Source organism: Polypterus senegalus, chromosome 10, assembly GCF_016835505.1.
Source record: "Polypterus senegalus isolate Bchr_013 chromosome 10, ASM1683550v1, whole genome shotgun sequence".
Lineage (NCBI taxonomy): Eukaryota > Metazoa > Chordata > Cladistia > Polypteriformes > Polypteridae > Polypterus > Polypterus senegalus.
Window position 1 is genome coordinate 75,925,911 of NC_053163.1, and position 25,019 is coordinate 75,950,929.

The 25,019-nt window shown below is 37.2% G+C and overlaps 1 protein-coding gene across 5 annotated transcripts in view; it reads left to right on the forward strand.

The window, feature by feature from the left end:
- The window catches only part of elf1 (E74-like ETS transcription factor 1), a 232,502-nt gene that overhangs the window by 148,865 nt on the left and 58,618 nt on the right, over positions 1-25,019 (forward strand). For 4 of the 5 annotated variants that reach the window (XM_039765994.1, XM_039765996.1, XM_039765993.1 and 1 more), the window contains one exon: positions 15,754-15,851. The gene's annotated coding sequence lies outside the window, so the exon portion shown is untranslated. Of the gene's footprint in view, positions 1-493; positions 613-15,753; positions 15,852-25,019 lie in introns of those variants that run through there. The other variant, XM_039765998.1, reaches the window with a different exon arrangement.

Genomic DNA, 25,019 nt, shown 5'->3' on the forward strand with positions numbered 1-25,019 from the left:
TGCATGCTTGTACATATGTACAGGAAAGGCTTCACTCATTTACCACATCTAAAAGGCATTTCACTTCGGTCCTAAGAACAGTTGATGTTTTAGAATGGGTGTCATTTCTACAATGCACTCAACTGCTGCTGGGGTTGACAGATTGATAAATGTTTTTTTAGTATGTTAGAACTGTTATATAAATTCAGTGATATGTAGCGTGGATATGAGTGCTACTCCGTCTGTAAAAATGTACAAAAAGAAAAAGTAGTAGTACTAAGGTTAATACAGAGTCATTTTTTCTTTGATGTCTTTGAACTTTGTTCACTTTAACACATATCTTTTACTGGTGATGCATTAAATGTAATGAAAAAAGGTGAACTGAAGCACTGAGGGGAAAAAAGAAACCATTGCCAAAAATACAAACGCGACTGAGAACGCCTTCAGTGAAGAAGTCAGCTAGTCCAGTGAGGCAGTTGTGCTTCATTGCTGCAATTTCCTGTGCTGTTTTCAAAAGCTCTGAAGATGGCAGCTATAAGTTACAAGGCCTGTCATTGCTCTGTGCCTACAGTTTCTTCATAGTGTAGCGACCCTAGGAGGAAAGATGACGCGGCCAAGCTGTTGTGTACTGTTGTGAGTAAATTACAGATATTTTATTTATTATGCTTTGTTCCAATCTGCAAGCCAGGAAACCCATGACGAATGTTTGTGATGCATTGTAAACCCCAACAGCAAATATTTAGAGCAGAATCTTATTTATAGGTATTATTCATCTAGTAATATGTTTAGTCTTTTCAAGAGTGTCTTGCTAGATATGTAAAATAAAATGATAAGCAGCAGAATCATTGAATACTGTAATATTTTAAATTGAGGGAGTGGTAGCTAAATTAAAGTAGTGTTAAGTTCTGATATGCTTCTATACCTGTCTCCAAAATACCAGAATTTTAAATGTATGGTGTGTGATGGGGTACAATAAATATGAATGTAACCTCAATAATTTAAGCAGTACTTGCAGAGTGTTAGGCTGCAGTGCCAAGTAACAAAACTACTTGTAATGCAGTCCATTAGTGAAATGTCTCTAGTCGTGGAATCCTAAATCTGTGATTTATTTTTGTGAATTAGGAATTTTTACTTATAGTAAAGTCAGCATTTTTATATAAGAGGGGACCTGGACCCATTACCTACTATTTTGTGTGTGTATGTACTGTTTTGTATCTTGAGAAAATGGCAGATTGCTTCTGCAGAGACAGGTTAGACGGTTTCTGGGTTGGGTTCAATATGTCTGTCTTCATTTGTGAGCCCAATTCTTTATTAAGCTAAAATACCACAACAATGTTCTGTGAGCTTGTTCATCTGTTAAGTTGCTGTACCATGTTGTATTTTTTTGCGGAGTTCATCTTTTTGGTTTGAATGGCACTTTTTTTTCCCGCTATAAGTTCCCTTAAAGTGCATGAACAGACTATCATGTTTGCTTTTCTAAACACGTACACCTTTCAGTAGTTCACATGTTTCAAAGATGGCTTCAAAGTAAACCAGCACAGCTAACACAGCATTTCTCAACTAGCACAGCTTAATTATCTTTCCTATTTTGAAACTTCTAAAGTTCTTGTCGAACTTAAAAAAAAACAGGAACAGTTTTTTTTTTTTTCTCAGAAGAGAAATGCAGAAGCTTTGTGGTAGAGGGCTAATGCACACTGTAACCATTGAGCTGTCAAGCCAAGGAGGGGGGCAGGGAACTTTAATTTGTTGTTTGAGCCAACTATTAAAATGGTGCTGGTTTCTAAACATTTCATCCAGGTACATCTTGTCACTTAAATGCCTGCTTGGCTGAGGCACTACAATACAAATAAGATGTGAATTATAGTAACATGATTAACAAAAAAATAATTTTTTCCTTATTTTTTCCCTTCTGTAATTGCTAGTAGTTCTCCCTGTGTCTGTGTGGGTTTCCTCCGGGTACTCCGGTTTCCTCCCAAAGTCCAAAGACATGCAGGTTAGGTGCATTGGCGATTATAAATTGTCCCTAGTGTGTGCTTGGTGTGTGGGTGTGTGTGGGTGCCCTGTGGTGGGCTGGCACCCTGCCCAGGGTTTGTTTCATGCCTTGCGCCCTGTGTTGGCTAGGATTGGCTTCAGCAGACCCCCGTGACCCTGTAGTTAAGATATAGCGGGTTGGATGATGGATGGATGGATGGATGTAATTGCTAGTAGGCCACGTTTTCTTATTAATAATCACACTCAAATAAATCATACTGGACTTCTCAACTAAGTTTATCACTTTGTCACTTATGGAGTTTCTCCCTTACAGTGTCACAAAGTACACGAGTAGCATGAAAAATACAGAAAGTAGCTCCAGATTGGACAACGGCCTGTCACAGGGTGTCCTAATCCACACACCTGCTCTCACTCACACTATTACCTGATGGGAGAAAACCTGCAGAAATTCAACTCTAGGTCACAACTGTACATTGTAATACATTATGTGTGCATATCATACACTAACAAACTTCATAGTGAGCTTGAGTACTTCTTAAAAACAGTGGCTACAACGTATCTGCCAAAGATAGAAAATTATGAAAAAGCTGGAATATTATGTCTTGAAACTTTTTTTTTGGTGTGAATAACTAATACATGCTGATACATCCCTTCAGTAACTCCATCTTCACTCATGTATGAGTTTTATATTTTAATGATCACTAAAGTAGTGTTGTGTTGCTCAGGTGTTTTTCTACCAGAAGCTTATGGAGTTCATCAGAATAGCATAAGCTTGTTCTTGTTGACATATTCAGTGACAAGCCAGTCTACAGCTACTGTTAACCTCCAAGAAGCACAATGCCTGGTCTGTTTGTTATCACTCCATTGAACAGATGTAATCGGTGATCATCAGTCCCATACAACTACACCTGGAGGTACCTACAGGGCCCACTAGAAAGTTTATTGTCTGCAGTTTAATTAAACAACAATAATGCCTGTGTGCATTGATTTAAAAAATCTTTCATTGTTATGATATGCTAAAGTTCTCTTCACTATGTAAATGAAGACCTGTTGGTAAATTACAATAATCTATGGTCAATAGTTAATGCTGTATTTTGCAGCAAGTATCTTTAAGAAGATCGATAAATTGTAGTCAAAGTGAAGGTCTGTACTTTCTATACCATTTCTCCTATTATGTAGTACTTAGAAAAAGTAACTTGGAGCACTGTACAGTACAGCAAGACAGTAAATCAAATGCAAGTTGATTTGATTTTTTGCATTTTAATTGAATAGTATTAAGTTCCAAAGCACTTGAAAAAGGGCTGATAATTTGTCTAACAGCAGCAACCAATACCGTAGCATTGTTGTATATTAGAACATCAGAACTATGGCAAGAACAGGCCATTCAGCCCAATAAGCTTGTCAATCCTAATTGTCAGTCAGACATTGTCCAACCCGCTATATCCTAACACAAGGTCACGGGGGTCTGCTGGAGCCAATCCCAGCCAACACAGGGCACCAGCCCACCGCAGGGCACACCCACACACCAAGCAAACACTAGGGACAATTTAGGATCACCAGTGCACCTAACCTGCATGTCTTTGGACTGTGGGAGGAAACCAGAGCACCCGGAGGAAACCCATGCAGACATAGGGAGAACATGCAATCTTTATGCAGGGAGGACCTGGGAAGCAAACCCAGGTCTCCTTACTGTGAGGCAGCAGCGCCACCATGCCGCCCCAATCCTGATTATTGTTCTTTAAATGCTCAGTTGCTTGTGGTGAGTCTAGAAATCTCTGATAATAAGGCTAGCAATGGGCTTGGTAATCTTTCTGTCACGGAGCTGACTACTGCTATTGTCGGAGAATGCCCATCGTTCTCGTTGATAGCAAACAGATTGGGTGAACAGAAAAGTGTATGTAATGACAACGTAATCTATCCAAGGAAAGTTCTGGTTAAGTAGCTCAAGAAAACATGTTATTTTTATTTATTCTTTTACTTGTATAAATTTTGTCAGACGAACAGACATTATTTAATATGTAATGAAATGGGCGCCTGGTTCGTGGCAGCTAGTCCTGTTTTCAAAACATGATTTAAGTCCTGTCTGTGTGGAGTTTGTATGTTTTCCTCATGGCTATGTCAGCTTTCTCAGAGTACCCTGGTTTCCTGCCACATCTCAATGGCACACCCGCTCAGCTAATTGATAGATGAGTGTGGGTGTGCCCTTTGATGGACTGATATTGTCATCCTTCAGCACAACCCTGCTTCGGAACAAGTAATTTTGGAAATGATTGAATAATTGAAAAGACGCCTGTGCAACACATTGGTGTGTGGGTTTAGATCCAGGCCTAGGGCCTTTCTGTATCCATAGAAGTTTTCTCTTGATACTCTATTTTACTCCCATATCCAGGGGTTCCTTATTTGCTATTTCTGAAGTTCTAGTTGCTTTTATCCCTGTATTGGTTCTAGAAAGAAAGTGGGTTTGGGAAAAAAAGGAGTCACAGCCTAACAGATTTGGTTTCCAGATGTGGAATACATTTATTTATATTAGTCCAATGATGCACAGCGGCTTAGCTCTACCTGTTTCTGGATACACAATTATACAATGCAGGTTATTTTTTCAAATATTTGTGCTGCTTTCATGAACAGAAGCATTCCATGTCTCACTAATGTTCACCCACTACTTTTGAAATACTTAAATACTTTAATACTTTAATTTTCATATCTTGCTTAATACAAGTGTAGTATCATGGGGAGTTGAAGCCTATCCTGGAACCATTAGATGAAAGGCAAGGCAGTAAGCGTCCCTGAATAGAACAGTAGTCATTCAAGTCAGGCCAATTTGTTTTCTCCATTTAACCCATTATATATGTGTTCTGTGTTGACACTGGATGCAGTGGTTACATGTGATTGCATGTACATTGATGTCATGGTGGTTTTTTATTTAAGGTTGAGAAATTGTCTAAGCTTTGTTTGGCAAAGGGAATATATTTAGTAAATTTAAACTAGTTTCCCAAACATTTTCTTCCAAAAGATTTTGATGCTGGTTTTTCACTCTTTTTTGTTCATGAATTTTAATCTGGTTTTGCTCCAATTTTTTGATTGCTAGGCTGATTAAGTCGTGTATGTAGGAAAAATGTAGGTTTTGGTGCGTCCTAGAAGTTTCCCTAACTGGCCTTTTATCTTCCCATGTTCAGCAGATCAGGCCTACAAATGGCATACTCATCATGAAATCATTTGGTCTTCCCTTAATTATTTGCTTGTATTATTTATTTGTTATGGAGAGACCAAATGCCACAATGTTGAATGAGGAGGAGGGGAACATATTTTCAAATTCCGTGAAACAGACTTTTTTCCAGTGACCTTGATTTGTTATGTGTCTTAGTTGATTTTTTAAGCTCACTTGAAAAAATATCTTTATTTCGCTGATAAGAAAGAATTTTTACTTTTTTGGCGTCTGGTCTGACCCTTTATTGCATCTTTTGCTGATTTATTTTCGGATTTGTGCTGTGATAGTTAGGTAGTGATTCAGCAGTAACCAAAGTGATTAAAATTTATCTTCGTTCATGGTTTTAGGTATTCATAAAGTGAACAAGAGCAAGTATGTTTAGAAAAATTATCTCTTTGAAAAACAGAGTTATTGTGGCTCTCTTAAACCTCAAAGTACACAAATAAGCTGCAACTTGCTGACTGTGTAGCTTAGGCGTAAAGTGTTGCATATCAGAGTAGAGTCACCTCCATTAGCACTTGGGACATGAGAAACCAGCAGCTTTCAGAAGTAGCCATTTTGTTGGTGTGGGCGAGTCATTTAGACTGCTGATATCTGAATGTGCTTTAAGTTGAAGAAGAGCGGCTTTGGACCTTTGAGAGAAGCAGATCTTTTGTTAATTTCTTAATCATAGCTGTAATCAATGACTCTTGGAGTTGTTAGGTGCATCATCAAGTTTTTGTCTACATCATTGCTCTAATTGCTGGCTTGGAGGATTAAATGGGGCATTCTGCAATAAACTGCTTCTTACTTGTTTGTCAGGAACAACCTGAAACCTGCAGAGTCGCATTTTTATCGCTTTGTCTTTTTTTTTTTTTTTGAAGGCCAGTTGGTGCACACCCTTTTCTTTCCCAATATCTAGCTGTTGAATACACTACTGAAACTCAACAGTTTTCATGTGCTTCATTTCCTAGCTCATTTTAAAGCCATCACTTCAATTTTATATCTGTTGCTTTAGGTGTTTAAACACATGGCTGCCCCATTTTATTTGATAACGTGTATTGAAATGGCCTTAAGCCCAACATTCCTGCCTTGCTCTGTATGTTTTACTGTGTGAATTCGGGGGTAAGCCACTATATAGATAAAATGTATAATTATTGTTATTATGGATTTTTAATTTGAATACCAATCCTCTATGAAGTAGCATTAGCACTTTATCAGATCACTAGCTGAGTCTGACAGGAAAATAAATTGGTGAAAATAGCTAGAAGCATTAGTAGTGACTGGTCAACAAAAATTTAGCAAAGCATGGCTTTTGAAACAAATTGGCAATATTCTTGAAAGCATTGCACAACCTCTATTAATTTCTTAGATCTTCTGAAGAAATAATTGTAGAGGTATTTAAACAGCAAGTCCGTTTAACGTTCTTTCTTACACTGAAACTCCCTGCTGAATACCTTCAGGTTGTAGTCAAAAATTGCAGGCATAGTGATCTTTGAAATCTCTGACAGATAATCCATTTTATCCGCCTTATATAGGGTGAGCCAAAATGAAGTACCACATTTCTCAAAGTCATTGTGTGAGGTAGAGGCAGCCGATTGGGTTGGGGGTAAGGGGGTGTCCTTTGATAGGTGAGCCCTTGTAGTTTTCAGTCGGCAACATATCTTGGTCCAGTGTGCACCATGCTTTCGCTGTCAAAGTGTTCTTCAAAAACAACAAATCCATAATCACTATGCGATGCACCTTCTGAATGCACTTCAGCATTCCTCCTAACAGTGATGTCCCAAATTGGAAAACAGTTCTTCAGTAGGTGGCTGAATTTAGACAGACGGGTACAACATTGAACAGAAAATCTCCAGGCCATCCTCAGACTGTACGAAAGCCTGAAAACATCTTAGCTGTAAGAGCATCAATTTTGCAGTCTCCTGGATATTCAGCATGCAAACATTCTTCTTCCTTAGGCATTTACAAAACGTCTTCGAGGAGCATTTTGCATGAGGACCTAAATTTCCATTCATACAAAATGATGGTACTGCAGGAACTCACTGAGAGAGACTGGGAGAGCCGTAGAGAGTTCTGCTCAAACATACTGCAAACCGTTCGTTGTGGTGCCATCATCATGTGCAGAGACGAGGCACATTTTCCTTTGAACTTTCTCTATTGGGCTGAACCCTCGTGAACTTCATCAGAGACCGCTGCACAGTGAGCGTGTTACAGTTTGGTGTGCCGTTGCAGAATTTGGCATTATAGGCCCATACTTTTTTGAGGAGGGTGGAGCAACGGTCACCGTCCCTTGAAATGGCCAAACGAGTCATATGAGTGTCTCATCACTAATGATGGCCACCACCATGAAGACATCATTTTGAAAACATAGTGAAAAAAAATCTATTTTGTAAACCCTTTCTTGTGTCGTAATGAAATTTATTTTATCTTGTACCGTTTCTGTAGAATAAACATTTGAAATGTGGTGCTTCTTTTTGGCTCACACTGAAGGCAGCTTCCCCTCTCTGATGCATGTGAGATTTCTCATAAGGGTGATGTGATTTTCTCATCACAGTCGCTCCATATGCAGAAGATAAAGTTTCACTTTGCCTTTCCTTTTCTATAGTCTTTGAAGCATCTTAATATTGATAAAAATATGCCACCTAAAATTAATTTATTTTCTGAACTCATACTCCCCAGTACAATTACATTTGGGAGGTGTGCACAAATCAGAAACCAGCCATTGAAAGGATGCTAATCTGATGCAGGGCACACACACTCACTCATACCAGAATAATTTAGAGGCATAAATCGTCCTAACATACATAACTGTAGATATGGGGAGAACTCCACACATAAGGAGGCCATACCTAGATTATAAACCAGAAATCTGAATCTGTAAGGCAGCAGTGCTTGCCACCAGAACACTGCATCATTCACCCTATTTCATTGGACCAATTTCTGTTTCATTTACTCCACAGCTGCCCAAAAGCACTGGCAGAAGGACGCTGTCACTTGCTGCATGATCATGTCTTAAAGCTGGTAGCAGAATCTATGTACACAGCTGTAAATAACACGGAAAGCCACTGTCCAGGCAAGTTACTAGTCATCTTCATCAGGGCAAGGTCACATCCACAACCACAGCTGTGCAAGAATGCTACAGAAAAGGATGCAGAGCATGATATGACCCCATCGAAGTCGGGTACAGAGGATTTGTTGTCACCTTGTACTGCAGAACTTACATTTTGCTTATTATCATAGGGGTAGTAAGGAGCAGAGCCAGCAGAGCAGCCACGGAAGCTGCAGAGAAAGCTTCCAGATGGTTCTGGATAATGAGCAATGACCTGTGGACTAATCCTGCTGGAACATAATTCTGACTAGGTAGATTGGACAAGAATATTCTTTTGTTCAAAGAGCTGAAATACCCATTTACCGTAAGTAACATCACTGATGATGTGTATCAGCGTACTGCTTGAAGAATGTTTCATCTATGTTCATCTATGGCTATTAACACCTCCATTAAAATGTACGGGTACTTATTTGTACAGTTATTTGCATCACAGACATGACAACTGACTTGCTCAGGATGCCCCTTATAACCTCAGTAATTGAATGTGAAGTTGCAACTTTCTGTTTGCAAATCCAGTTTACAAGAAGCAAGTCTGTCTGTTATAGACTCAATACACAACTCTCTTGTCATTATGGGTGCAGTGCAGCACCATTCTCTCTATAACCACAGAGCGATATATTTCACTTGTTAGACTTGGGCAATAACAACAGTTTTCTGTGGTGTGCCTTAATGGACCTTGCATGAAAAGCAACTACTCTTGCTCTGGACGTAATCATTCTTTTTAATTTTTTTTGGGCATTAATGTTTTTGTTGCATGAAATAGATGTTGCCAACCTGTAAACCTTTCTATAGGTCAATTTTAAAGGTATAAATCTTAAAACGCAAAAGTTAAAACATATGCGATTGTTCTATTCTTGTTACCATTTTATTTTATTTTTTGGCCGTGAAACTGTGATGTGTACACAACTGATTAATGATTGTCAGTGCACTCATGTGGTCACTTCATATACAAAATAATGGAGTGAACAACTCTGTCATGGAATGGCCAGTTTGCTTCTAAAATGAGACACACAGGGGGCTGTCTCACAAGATTAACATAGATTTCACCAAGTACCCAGGATATTGAAAACAAACAAAAACACTGCCTGCTTAGGTAAATGACCAGCATATCAGTCTTTTAGATATCACACCTAAGCATTTTCTTCTTACTTCTGAACACTCTCTTCATGACATTGTCATGATTCTGCACTCTCTTCCTCCCTCCAGTGAGCCTTTGCCCACACAAGACTACAAACATATTAATCCCTGAATGTGAGGCAGTTTTAACTTCCTTACTGGGGTCACTTCCAGGTCATGCTTTGGAATTACATCCTGAGTCAGAGGAAGCTCTTGTTAACTATAGGGTCAGCAGAATCTAACTGTCAAGGTGCTTCTGGTGTCCTTACAGCACAGGGCTCTGCATAGCTTCTAATAGCTCATATCTTTTATGCAGCCTCCATACTTCCTGCTTTATCTTTCTGGCAGCGCAGACCCAAATATGAGACATCTGGTGCCCCCCCTGCTGGCCTGGATTTCATTTCATATCTTAATAGTCATCCATGGTCTCATTTTCAAATAAGCATCTTGGCCCTAGTTTTCTTAGACTGCTCCTTTCAGCCTGGAGGTTTTGTGGTCTCTTGCCAACCCTCAGTGGAGATATTGGTATCTCACTGAGAGTGGAAGGCAGCTTTAGCTTACTATATCTGTCTGTAGGTTTTTCAGTGCCCTTTGTTGTCCTGAGAGGTAGCTTTCAGCTTTGTACTGAGCCACCAAGACCCCTTTACCACTTTTGATGTGCTCAAAGGTTTTGTTTCTGATCATCCATCCTGACATGATTTGTCACCCCCTAGTGGTCCTGGTTTTTCCACAAAGGTATATAGCTGTACCCTGGCATTACAAGTTTTATGTGGGATTGTTTTTGCAGCACTACTGAGTTTAAAGCTCTGATTTCCTCCAGTCAGCTTGGGAAATCTTCAGAATATCAGGCTAATTTAAATTAAGGGCATAAAACAAACATGGAGGGTAAAGATGATAAATTGAAGTGCCCACCTATTTAAACGTCTACGGATTATATAGTAAAGGAGAAAATGGGTGATTTAGTGTAAAAATGTTAAAAAGGTCAGTGTTATTATTTGCCTTTTCATCCAACAGGAATTGCCAGTTTAACTGGTTACTAAGACCAAACCTGAATATTTACCCAGCAAATCACCTTTCTACTTGATCTTTAGACTAAATGAAGCATTTTACCAAAAGCAATAACGAACATCATGAACGTTACTGAATGTTTTCATGTGATGTTTTATAAATTTTTTTTAATGGCAATGGAGGTCAAAGGAGTAAAATTAGAGTATTAAGAAATTACAGTATTAAGAAAGTATGAGAAACAGACGTTAGCATCAGTTGAATAAAATTTAAGAAACACAGTAACTTTAGGCTAAATTTTAACATGTAGCAAAATGTTATTAATTATATTCTTAGTGTATATTTTTACCAGTTATGTATCTATGAATGTTTTACCAGAACATATGCAGATCATCAAGACAGGATTAGCTTGTTCTCGTTAACCTATTATATTCATTACCTTTTAAATAAAGGTAGATGGATTGATTGAACAGGTGACAAGAACAAATAGACTCAGCTTCTTGTTAGCTAACTGATAAAATTGTTGACCTGAATTGGTTCCAATTGAATGTAAACTTGAAGTTCTAAATTTAAGACGTGCAAGAAAAGTTGCAGATGGAGCAAAGATAGTAGTTATGGTTATAGACCCTCAAGATTGTGCAAGAAGTGAATACTATCTGTATTATGTTTTGTTTTGGCACCAAGAAGAGTACCATAGCTTTGGATAGCCTACTGGAAACTCCTAGCTATAAGGCATTTGGAATAATTAAGCTACTGTTAATACATGAAAGAAAAGAAATTCATATTTATGTAGAAAAGATATGCACTGGACAAAGTAATTATAACATTACACGCTGCAGTTCCTATTTTCGCTCTGCTTGTTATACTGAAAAACAATACTACACCAGTTCTCAAGCCTACTTAATCCAAAAAAGTTTAATGGGGGGCTGGAGCCCATCCCAGCAATCATAGGGCCCAAGGCATAAACAGTCCCTGGATATGGCACCAGGCCTTTGCTGGGAAAATACGCCAGTTTATTGTCACTAGTCCACCCTACCTGCATGTCCTTGGACTGTGTTTGAGGAATCCACAGCACCTGGAAGGAAATTCACCCAGAGGATATGCAAACTCCATGCAGGGAGGGCCTAGGACACGAACCCTGGCCTCCTTACTGTGAGACATTAACACTACAACTGTGCCACCATACCTCTTGCTGAAAATGAATTTGTTTTCTAAAATATTGGGTAGAGAAGAAGTGTCATTGTCTTTCTTACATGACCCAGTTCTTTTTTGGATTGTTGAGGACAGGAAACTGAAAAGTAGCTGAAACGTATCATTCACACTACTCCTGGCTGTTTTGTATTAAAGCCGACCTGATTATGGACACCTTAAAACATAACAGGCTAACACCTTTGTTTTAATATATATAAAACGTTCTGGCTTTCATGACTGCAGTGTTTACACCACACACAAATGAAATGGAAAAAAAAGATACCTTGATGCAAAACTAAGCCATGTTGGAGGCCCAGGAAAAAGGGGAAGCCAGAAACATTCGTCTTTGCTTTCCATGTCAAGTTAGAACTGAATTGTAACACAACATGGAATAATCACAAAAGGCTAAACAAACTGCAATTTCAGAAAGCTGTCAAACACTTCGTCAGGATTTCACTTAAGAAAGTGACAGAAGAACTGTCTTTCTACAGCTCTTCATCAGGCTGCCACACTCTTTCCAGTTTCTATGTTGCATTTGGTTTGCAGGTTGGTTGATTCCATTTGTGTTAATAATCTGATGGCCACATCCAACACATAAGGTGCTGCTTAGTATTTTTTGGAGGCACACTGTGGTTTAATAATTCATGCTTGGTGTTCCTGGACAAATATTCTGAATAAAACATGAACTAATGAGACTGCGTTTTCTCAAATGCAGATAAAGAAGGTTTTTTTTTTATTATTATTATTAAGATCACTTTATTTCTGTAATGTCTAGGTATGTGTTTTGATTTTCTGTATGTCTGTATCTTCAATAGATGTGTGTATAAATATATGAATTGTAATATTGTTAGAAGGAGAATTGAAAGTGAGTATTCTCCTTCTGTGTATGTCTTATTTTTCTACATTTGTCTCCATAGTAATATAAATATTTTAATGTCCATCCATCTATTATCCAACCCGCTATATCCTAACTACAGGGTCATGGGGGTCTGCTGGAGCTAATCCCAGCCAACACAGGAAACAAACCCCAGGCAGGGCACCAGCCCACCGCAGGGTGCGTACACACCAAGCACACACTAGGGACAATTTAGGATCGCCAGTGCACCTAACCTGCATGTCTTTGGACTGTGAGAGGAAACCCACGCAGACACAGGGAGAACATGCAAACTCCACGCAGGGAAGACCCGGGAAGCGAACCCGGGTCTCCTAACTGCGAGGCAGCAGCACTACCCACTGCGCCACCATGCCGCCCAATATTTTAATGTGCATTAGGGAATACCCATTATTTTTGAAGTATGTTAATATCAATACATCTGTTTATATATATTCTTTTTTTAAACTCTTTTATCTACTTCAGTGTTTCAATATATTGCATACATTAAAGATGAGTAAAACATGAAGCACTGTATTTTATTCCATTAAAGTCATAGAATCAGACTGATTCATGTAGCAATATCATCCATTTCTTTTTCTATTCCATTTATTCAGTTCATTGTAGGGAGGTCTATCTTAGCAGCACTGAGTGCAAGGTCTGAACAGGGTTCCAGTTTATAGTGATACTGCAAGGTAATGCAGTCGTTAGTCCATCTGCCTTGCAGATCAAGTGATCAGGGTTTGATTTCTGTACCTGGTTGCTGCATGTGCAGAGTCTGATTATTTACCCCATGTGTATAAATTCTCCTGCTGGTAGTCAGGCTTTCTGTTCATTTCAGAAAAGACATACAAGTGTAAGTTGGGCCTTTATGGGTGTACCCCATAGCTTACTGACACCTGCTCAAGGGCCAGTTCCTACCTTAAACTGATTGCTGCTAGAATTGGCTAAGGTCCCTATAGCCCTGAGCTGAATCAAGCAGAACTGAGCATATTGTGTCATACTACATCTTAATTAATCATGGCTAAGTTCTTACTAAGTACTGTATTGTGTATACTGGGCAGCACTCATGACATTCTCGGTTGACTGCAACTGGTTCTTCCTCCTTCTAGACTGTATCAGTCTCTCTTAAGTCTTTTTGACAGTGCTACACTGCCCCAGTTTAGATCTTCTTTGTCCCATCTAAGTATTGTATTGTTATTTTGGAGTATCAGTTGTCAGAGATATGTGAGGTGTGTTCTGCCAAAAGACATTACATTCAGCTGTAATATCCTGTAATCATTGTGTATGGCTTCTTTTAATTTGTAAATGATGTAACTAAACTATCTAAAATAACATCATAATATTTATTTGTAGAGGTACAACCTCAAATTTTAAATGCTGAGTACATCTTCTCAATAAAACAGACATGATTCATTAGACACTTGGAAGGCATTATCATAGTGCTTTATTTTTTTGATATTATACTGGACTGTAGGTTATCTAAGCAAGACTCAACTGAGATTGAAGAATTCTGGAAATCCTTGTAGTAAATGTATCCAGTGTATGTGTGTATATTTCTTAAAGGGGCATGGCTGTTGTCATTCTGAAGCCTGCTGTGATATGCTCCTGCAGTTGTTTACTGCCCAAAAGGGTGTATAGTAAGTGGGAGTGATTAAGGGACAATTCAGGCCTGTTCTGTCATTGGCTGTGGTGCTGTCATAGTGGTAAATCGAAGTACAATGTCAAATGTTTAATTTCACTGAAGTAAAAAGTATTTCATTAAAAAAATACATAAGTAAAGTTAAAAGTATTAGCTTCCAAAAGCACTCAAGTACCAAAAGTAAAAGTACATTTTATAATAATGAGAAGGTGCAAGGCTTTGTATAAAAAGCAGTATTAGTATATAGTATTTTATTTTTTCATGCCACGTAATATTTTTGATACAGAAATGCAAACAGAATAATGAATCATGCAAATCCAATCATTCCTGTGTTTGATCAGTACATAAATGCAGTCAGTGCCACAGTGATGACATGTGTGGTACCAGTGAGTGTGGATATGACTTAGGCTGTGCCTCCCCTATTGGGATACCTGGCAACAATAGACGAGGCACTCCTACTCGAGAGAAACTAATAATAAAATAAAATATAAAAAAAAAATAAACAAATTTAAGTGATCAGCCCTTCACCTTATCACTCAAACAGATACACTATATAAAGTAACTGAGTGAAAATCCACACAGATTGGTTTTATTATTTTTATTAATAATTTGTTATTAACTGAAGTAAAGATTGATTTTAGAAGGGCGATTATTACAATAAACACTATAACACCAATTTCAAAGTTGTTGTTTATCTTTAACAAGAAGGAAACAAGAGGACAAAACGCTTACTTTAACCTGCTTTTTTATTTTGAAGGTGAATTTTTGAAAGCAGAAATTTCTTTAGGTGCTGTTTTTAAATACAACCATGGGGAAAATACACATTCAATTTCCATGTCTCGACAGTGAGTGGAAAGCATGGGAATGGCCCTCAAATAAGCAGTGGAAGGCGCTGTTCTTTTAGTTTTGAATGATACATTGAATTTTATTGTTTGTGTCTGAGGAACAATGAACTTTAACTTAAGTTGACACCACACCTGATAGGTCTGTTTTATGATTTTTCAATAGTTTGGTCTGTGTAAAGAGTAACAAGGACTTGCAGGAAAATGTAATGATACAAAGTGCTCTTTGACCTAAAAATATAGTGGGGTTAAAGTAAAACATGTATCCCTACATGAAATGTACTCATGTAAAGTACAAATAGCTAAAAAATGTAATTAATTAATGGAACAAAGCAGTTAGCCTTCGTTATTTTTCATCTCTGGGTGCTAATATTGTTGATTAAAATGTTCTAGTTAGGTTGTTTCACAAAGAAAGACACTCGATTTCAGTTTTATACAGTATGCTAAAAGTAACATAACTAGGCAATTTACCAGGTGTCCTTGAACTAACAGTAAAATCGCAAGTCGTACAAATGGCAAAAGTGATGTAGCAAGTGATGTAACTAAAGGGCTTATTACATGCATGCTTACCATCAAATAAGTGCAATTTATAGTCCTTTTCAAAAATTGAACAGCTCCTAATTACCTGAGTAATTTTTGTCTGTTAATATAGTAATATTAAAATAAATGAGAGAATGAACAAAAAAGAATTAAATCAATAGAACTTAGTTTACATTTATACTCTGTGTCAAACCAAATCAATATTATTCAAAATAATTAGATTTCCAGTTTTCATATTATCTTTATTAACATAAAACGTTTTGTGTCTTCCTACAGCAGGAAAGCTGATATCAGAGGAGCTCCTTCAACTGAAGTTTACAGGATTATCAGGTCGTAGAGGAACTGAGATCTCATGTTCTGAAAAAGTGCTTTATGTAAGTAGAAAGACTAACTGAGGTAATTGTAAATGGTCTTTGTGTAAAAGCAGAAGACAGACAACTTTTCACTTCCTACTTAGAAAGCTGTTTTCATGTTTTGGATATTAGCATGGCTTCCTACTTTATAGGTGTCTGGATTTAATTATTCCAACAGTAACCTGTCAAAAGCAATACTTTTGGTGTTGTTAGCAGTGTGGGCTTTATCAGTATTATTAGTCAATTTCACTTTGCAGGGTGTTACTTTTTAACTCTGATAACTAAGAACCTCAGCCAAGATTGATTTTGACTGCTGTTGGGTTTTCAAGATGTATTTGCATAAAATGAGAAAGCACCTACTGCTGCTTGTTGCATTGTTCTGTCTATCAGTTTGGCCACGTGAAACAACTCCCAGTGGTTTCATTTTGTTTAGGTTTAATATAGTCTTTCTTTGAAGACATTTGTCTGGAAAGTTTAGTTTTCTTGGCAATATCTTACACAGAGTGCACTGTACAAATACTTAGAATTTCAAAATTCTTATTTTAAATTTATTGGTAAATTTTCATAATCATCTTTCTTAAAACAGGGAAGCATTTTGTATGGTCACAATTACTGATTCATATACTCTTTTACTTTAGGAGTGGTAATTTCAACCTGTATATTTTCCTCTTTTACACATTCAATAGCTGCTCCAGATGGTAAAAACAATCCACAATTCAAGTTATTGAATTGTCAGTAGAGCTGGACTTCAATTTTAACACTCCACTTCTTTCAGCAACCTTATTTTCCAGAAATATAAACTAAAATTAACTATAGACCCTCCCCAACTAACAATAGTACATCAGTTGATGTAATGTTTATACGTATCTCTTGAGTTAAATGTGGTGCCTATGAACACTACTTCAGCCACTACAAGTCTGTGTTTAGTTTTTAATTAAATGATATTGTAAAACGCTTTTAAAAATCTGTATTTGATCTGCTCTACTAATACATGCTTGTACATTACATTATCACTGTTATTTTTAAACAAGGCATTGTTACAAAAATATGTAATAAACAAGAAAATGTAATCTGTTCTGCGGTGGGTTGGCACCCTGCCGGGGATTGGTTCCTGTTTTGTGCCCTGTGTTGGCTGGGATTGGCTCCAGCAGACCCCCGTGACCCTGTGTTCGGATTCAGCGGGTTGGAAGATGGATGGATGGATGTAATCTGTTTTTGATGAAGTAAATAAACAAATAAAAAATATTCCTACCTTAAAAGCAGTTAACTAAGTCCTTGAATGCACTGGACTGTTTTGCCATACATACATTTTTTCACTTGTTACACCTGTTTAAAGAACAGGCTGGACTGGAGAGGACTTGGTAGCTGTGTCTGGGAACAAATTTGCATACTATGAAAAACACCTCTGCATTTTCTAATACAATTTAGATGTATTTTATTTTTTGATTTTGACCATGTTTTCTGTAATCTTCCTGCTTATCATTTATGGTAATGTGCAGTGTGGCAACAAGCATATTCACTTTATGTTTAATATTAGCGTGGCAATGAAGAGTGAAATCTGTTCCTACAATAAATTTATTTTGGCAGTATGTTTTCAAATGTTGCTGGATAAAAATGGTACATTCTTTATTCCAGTTTGGATTTTTATTGCAGCTGCTTTGTTTAAAAATATTTTTAAAGAGAAACATATTTGTCGGTGAACTGAACTCTGCTACATGTAGAAGTATTCATAACCCTGCATGTTTCTGGTGACATGGTTATAATTGCTTTACATTGTATACCATTGAAGTTACTGTCACATTTCCTGGATAAAAATTCCAAATCTATCTAGGAGTCATTGTCTACATAGAAAATTTGAAGAAATGTTTAAAAATGAAGCATAAATAAAGTCTAAAAAGTCTGAGATAACAAGATAAAAATCTATCAGTTTCGCCTCAAAGAAAAATCTACAAATGAGGAAAAAGACACAAAACTAATTTAATGGTCTTGATTCTCACTCTGACCATTATTAGCTTAATAATTAAGAAATGCCAGATGGAACTTAGAGAAGGAAATCTTTCAAAATTCAATACCTGAACAAGAAAGGTGTGTAAGAGAAGACATGGAGAGTCCAGAGAATGCAGTAAAAGTGCATCTGTCAACTATATTAGGAGCCCTGCATATTGCAAGTCTGCAGACAGGATGGCAAGAAATGAGCAGCTGTTCAAAAAGAGCCATAAATGAGTTAAATTTAAGGGAAAAATGTGATTAGTTGAGGCCTAGACTGAGGGTTTTGCCAAAGTACAAAGTAGTGTGCTTGGTGCAAGCGTAACGGTGCCCACACCCCTAGAAACACTATCATATAATAAAATAAAGTATCTATCTATCTATATAATAATAGTAATACATTTTATTTATACGAGGCACCTTTCTAAGCACTCAAGGACACCGAACAAACAATAAATAAAAAAGAACCTTATAAACAAAACTTAAAACATCAGAAAATTTAATAAAACCAAACAAAGCCACTGTAATCATAAAGAAAAAGCCATTTTAAACAGATGAGCTTTAAGTTTACATTTTAATGTCGAAAATGATTCAATATTTCTAAGCCCAGTAGGTAGTGAGTTCCAGAGCTTAGGAGCGGAATGGCTGAATTGCTCCCAGTGGTGGTTAGACGGGCGAGAGGGACGGTCAGATGAATAGAGGAAGAGGATCTAAGATTACGGGACGGAATGGCAACATGAAGAAGGTCGGACAAGTATGGAGGGGTGAGATTATGAATGGCCTGTTAACTGCAGAATTTTAAAATCAATTCGAAAGTTAATCAGGAGCCAATGAAGCTGCTGCAAGACTGGAGTAATATTGTGAATAGACAGGGGTCGAGTAATGATGCGAGCAGCAGAATTCTGGACTAGCTGAAGCTTATGGAGAGATTTATTAGAGAGACCAAAGAGGAGCGAATTGCAGTAGTCCAGATGAGAAGTAAAAAGACTGTGAACAAGGATGGCAGTGGTATGGGAAGTGAGAGAGGGACAGATGTGATTAATATTACGTAGGTGGAAGTAAGCAGACCAGGTGATGTTATTAATGTGAGATTGGAAAGATAGAGTACTGTTAAGGATGACACCCAGACCCTTGACCCGAGGTGAAGGGGAAACAAAGGAGTTATCAATAGCAAGTGAAAGATTATCGGCTTTGGAGAATGTTGATTTTGTACCAATGAGGAGAACCTCAGTTCTGGAGGTGCCTCTTACCAGCAGTAAATGAACAACTAGTTAAACTGGAAGAGAAACAGATGAAGCAGTGGGGGAAGATTTTTTCAAAAGGGATCTTGGTTTAATATGTCAGCATGACAGTGATCCCAAGTAACAATGGGGAGGCTCAACAGTTAAAGATAGAAAAGTTTGTGAAAGGCCTACTTAAAGTTTCAACCTCAAGCTCATCAGGAATCTGTGACTTCATGTGAAAATGTGCAAACACATGATCCTAGAAATTTGAATAGAGCAAATCTTTGAAGAAAATTCTGCAAAAATCTCTCTAAAGTGGTGTGTAAAGTTAACAGCACCTAATTTAAATGATTCAGAGCTGTTATTAAAAGATCACTAAATAAAAAAATGGCTTAATAAGTATTAGCTGTTGGGAACGGAATACTTACGGAAACCATTTCATTTAACAGTTTCAGTTGTCAAATCATTTTGCCATTCACATTTTTCTACGAGATTTAAAGTTTGAAAAAAACAAGAACAAATTGTAACCCAGCAGCTTTTGAATGCTTTTCAGGGGCCTGTGTACTTTTGGACTGTTACTTGGAAAGCTGGTAAGTCAATAGGTTGTGGTACAATTGTTACAGTTTTTAGAAGCAGGGGATTGTTGTTTGCACATAAGACGTGTGCAGTGAACTTGTGAAGTCTGTTAAAAGTATTCTTAAGTGCTACCATGTGCAGAAACCAAGTTATAAAGGAAATCTGCTTTGCACTTGAAATTGCTGCTTCATTGGTATATGATTTTTCATATAGTGGAAAGTAGTTTTACTTCACTCTTATAAATTTCACCTATAAAAGAACGATTACTGCCTGTAGTTTTAGAGATATTATTGTAACTTTACTCAAAAAGAAATAAAACAACAGCAAATTTTACACTTTGCAGTTAAATATTTCTGCGCTCAGAGGATTGGTAGGAATGAGTTAATCTGGTAGATTTCATATAGTGAGAAAGAGAGTTTCCATTGCTTCAAGTCACAGCAACAAAAGAGAGAACTTAGTGTCAGTGTGGTCTAACAGACAGGAAGTGACAGAAACCCCCTTCCATTTCCTGAAGTTCTAGATTCTCGGGTCAGTTTGTGGGGACCTTTTTTTCTTTCTCTTTCTCACTTTCTTCCTGCTTACACTATTAAAGTGTGGTGTGCTACATGAAGATAAGAGAAATCCTTAAATATTATCTGCACAACTTTTTATGCATATATTTTTTTGGTTCAAAGCAGAAGAAAGCTTGTCTGTAAAGTATTCTTTTTTTGCTGATTCCACTAAGACCTGCTTATCTTTAGTTGCAAATTTTTAATCTTGTTTAATGAACGCTACATGTAAGCCTGTATTTTAAATGCAAGCACTGCAGACCTAAGAGCTTCTAATATTTTCCTGGTTCCTAAATGGCTGGATAAGGTTTTGTCATCAACTGTGTCCATGAAATGCTATCTATATTATTTGAAACTATCCCTACTTACATTCAAAAGTATGCTGTTTTCAATAAATATAAATATTATTTTGTCTAATTGAGACTATAATTTACTGCAACATGAATTGAACCTTACCCATAGACAACATGCAGGAGACATGTAACATAATGCCATTTGAGTTGTGGTCCTGCTTCATGGTTCTGTGAATGAATCCTTCATGATATAATAGTTGTTCCCATCATTCTATCCTTGTTTATTCCAAAAAGTATACCACAGTAAACCAGAGAAATGATTCCCTTTATTTTCTGTAACTACACTTAAAAAAACCTTGTTCATCTTGCATATATACCTATCAGACTTGAAGTCCATGGTTTTTTATTCTACTTGTGCCTTTTCTTGCTCCAGGCTATCTGACACCCATTAAAAAGACCCTAGGATAACTAAAAACATCCTGATAATGAAGCAGGCCCAGGTAACCTGACAAAATGGAGTTGATGTTATAGAGCTGATGAAATTTAAAGATGAAGAGCAGCAATATATGTCATTTCATTTTGGGCAAATTGGACAAATACCTTGCCAGTCTCAACAAAGTCAATGTGGCCCATTGCCTTTTTTTAGAAAGGTAATGGTGCCAGCCTCTTTATCCTGTACCTTGGCACACCTCCTTCTAGTTATATGTTGCCTTTCAGAACAAGCATCCTTCAGAATGTAGCTGGTCAGCAGCCAATATATAAGAACCCTGGGGAAAGCAAGGATATGTCAAGTGCAATGATTCTTCAACCCCTGAAGAAAGCATGATAGTGATTACCTTTTGGCATAATGTCACTGCTGGTTCATGGGTTAAAGGACCTTGGTTGAATTCCTGGTGTGGTTATTGTCAGGATGCATATTGCATGTTCTTTTTGAGTCTTCTTTGAGTATTATGGGTTCTTCCCCCATAGCTAACACATCCATGTTTGTTTATTTAGTGATTTCATGTTGGTCTGATGAAGGCATGAGTGTTTTCCTGGTGTCATTCCTGCCTTGAGAGTTTTACTGCAGGGAGAGCCTCTAGCTCTCTGTGACCTTATACTGACATAAGTGGGTTGAGGAAATGAGTCGATGAACCACTTTATTCAGTATATCATTGAAACACATTTAAAATGTAGTGTAATTTAGCATTTTAAAAAATGTTGTTTTTATTGTAAATTACCCTACTGCAAATAATTTGAAAATGCCTGACTGATTTGGTTGAGGTTTCCATTTTTTCATTTTTTTATTTAATATGCTTTACAATTCAAAAGACATAAAATACAATAAATGCAATAGAAAGGTTTTGCTGTTGGATAATGCTTCATAAATGTGGTACATTTGTGACAAAAAGATTTGAACTAATGTCACGTAGTAGTGCTGTGGTTTCATAGCTTCAGAGGTTTGTGTTCAACTCCTAGTGTTTGAAGTTAGTATGTTCATTCTGTGTTTTATCCAGCTTTTCCAGCTTTCCTCAATGATTAAGCATATTGGGTTAGTTGCAGACCCTAAATTTATAATTAAATCTAATTCCAGTGTGGGCATGTGCACTTTGTGAGGAGCTGGTGGTCCCTTCTAATTGTGAGCTTTAACTTTTACACTTGTCATGCATTATAGGCTCTTATTCTAATGGAAATAGCAGGTTCATAAAATGGGCAGTCCATTTAGTCCATTGACAATAGCTGCTTTGCCAGTTTCTAATAAATGTGTATTTGCACCAGCTTTTATGTTCACAGCAAGCTTTCTGACACATCTGTGATTAATTTTATGACCCTGCCATGATTTGCATTGCAGTGCACAAAGTCATATTTCCTGCTCATGTTGATCTGCCTCTGGATTGTTATCTTATGGTCAGTAACTACAAACAGTCCTGTAACTTGGCACTCAACAAGTCAATTGTACTTTTTGCTGTTTTGTGTTTTACTTTACTTAAAGCATGTTTAAAACAGCTGATGTGAGTGATACTGCGCCAGAAGCAACAAGGAATGACTTGCCATTAGAGAGGAAATGTTAAATATTTGCTGGTAAAAGAAGTTCAGTGTCTTTGTGTTGCTGTTTCTTTGCAGATGAGTCTACAGCCATCCCCTTTGCTGTGCCATTTAAGATGCCTCTGGGAACTCTAGCTTCCTTCCTTAGAAATGCCAGTCACATAACTGCAAGTGATGTATATGTGTGGCACAAATGAGACTTGAGAACAGATACTGTAGATTAATATGTTTTAATTTCTTAACGTCAGAATTTTGGGATAGCACTGCATCTGCATTTGTGCTTCCAAGTGTGATTGATTATAGTGTAGCACAAAGAAGTGCTTGACTTGTTCATTTTTTGTATTTTCTGTCATTTTTATTAGCTGTGTGTTTTGCACTTAATTTACAGAAAGGTTTAACAATAAAAACATTAAATTGTCTGTAACTGAATGGCAACTATCTCCTAAACTGGATAGAGTGGGTGGATCCAAGTTTATTTTCCTTGCCTAAGGTGTGTGTTTTGTCAATATTAAAGCATATCCTTAGTTTTCCTTTACCATGGCATTCTCATATTTTACTTGGTTACCACATTATAGGATGTATGATATGACCCTTAAGCATTATTTACAAAACCTACAAGCTTTCTTAGTGTGACAGGTAGATGAATCCCAATCATTCTTAAATTTGTGCAGATATTTATCCTTATCTAAGAATAAAATAAAGGGTATTGTGAGAAGCAGTTTGTCATGATTAAGAAATACTATAAAACATTTTCATTTTCTGAAACTTCTTTTTTATGGCAAAGCTGCTAGGCATACATGTAGCTCCAACTCATTCCGACTAGGCCATCTAAGAGTCATCATTTTAACTATTGTGCATGTTTTTGTAATTTGAGAGAAGCAGAGTTACTGTATAATAGGAAAGCTTATAGAGAAACAACAAGAACATGCAAACTGCTTGTACACTGACAGGATCAGAAATTAAAACTTTGTCCTTAGATTTATAAGGAAGGAGTTCTAACCATCGTGCTTCTATGCTGCCCAGCTGTTAAATACGAAACCATCCAACCATCCATTTTCTCATACTACTTAATACAAGTCCATGTTTTGAAGTGCTGAAGTTTGTTACAGTAACAGTAACACAGGTAGATGAAGGCTATCGCTGCAGCACAGATCAAGAGCACAGCCTAGATGAGGTGTCAGGCCACTACAGGATACCCTCATGTATATTCTCACAAAGGACCAAATTTATCCCATTCAATTAAACTTCTAAAATTCTTAAGAGACATCCATTCAGCCATTATTGAACTTGCCTAATCCAGTTCAGGATCACAGAAGCAGGAGCTTATATTGGCAGTATTGGGGGGAAGGCATGAACCATTCCTGAAAGAGATGCCAGTCTTTTGCAGGCAGATTCACATGAACTAATTTAATTTTTTTATCTTCAAGCTATGAAGAAAATATCTGCAATAGTCTTGTATCTGTCTGTTCATTCCAGCAGCAGTTTAATCCATTTCAGGATAATGGAGGCTTGAGTCTAAATAGGCAGATGTGACTGCAAAAGTCAGTACAAGTGCCTGTTGATTACAGTGCATATTCACTCTCATTCCTAGCTGGCAAATTTAGAACTTCCAGCAGACAGTGACTGGAACGGCCTAGAGCTGTGAGGCAGGAGTGCTGTTCGCTGTACAACTGTGCTGTCAACTTTAGAAACATATGCACAAATTCACTTTTTATCTAGTTATCTTAAAGCAGGGTGACTCAGAGAATAGAACAGTTTGTCAAAATAAATAAAACAATAGTACAAACACTACATTTTAAACAATCAGATGAAGTATTTGCCACTCAGCTGCTTTTACGTGATGAGCAGTCCAGTTAAATCCTTCCATGTTCATAGCTGTCCCCCTTTTTTATTAATCATTGAGAAGTAAATGCCCTCTCAAGGTGGAATCTTTTACTTAGAATATTGGATAGATTGATAATCTAATTCTATCTAATAAATTGTATTCCCTTTTTCCTTGATATGTACTTTATAAAGTCATTGTAAGCCATATTTTTAAGACATGTCTGATTAGATTATGTTCTTAAATTGAATTGTCTTCGGCACACCACACCCTATAAATACTACTAGAGCCCTGACAGTTTGGTTACTTTAGTTGTTAAGAATAAGCTTGTAATCACCTCACTTTTATAGGTGTCCTTCCACTTTGTAGTTTCTTTTAACAAAAAAGTGAATAATTAGGAAGTGTTGTAAAAATATTTTTGAGTAAGATATGGTGCATGACTTCACAGTTAAGGCTCTGGACTTTAAACACGATGTTGTTCGTTCAATCATGTGTCACCTTAAAAAGCTCATATTATCTGCCTGTGCTGTGATTGTAGCTTGTAACTGTACTTATGTAACACTTGTAGTAAAGGGAAGGCAATTTTATTGACAATCATTTAAAATGTAAGTGGAGCCTCAGAGTCCAGAAATCTGAAAACTAGTAAACTTTTACCCTATAAACATGTTTGCGTTCCGTCCATTCCATTGAATGTTGTTGTCCCGAAAAAGGAGTTC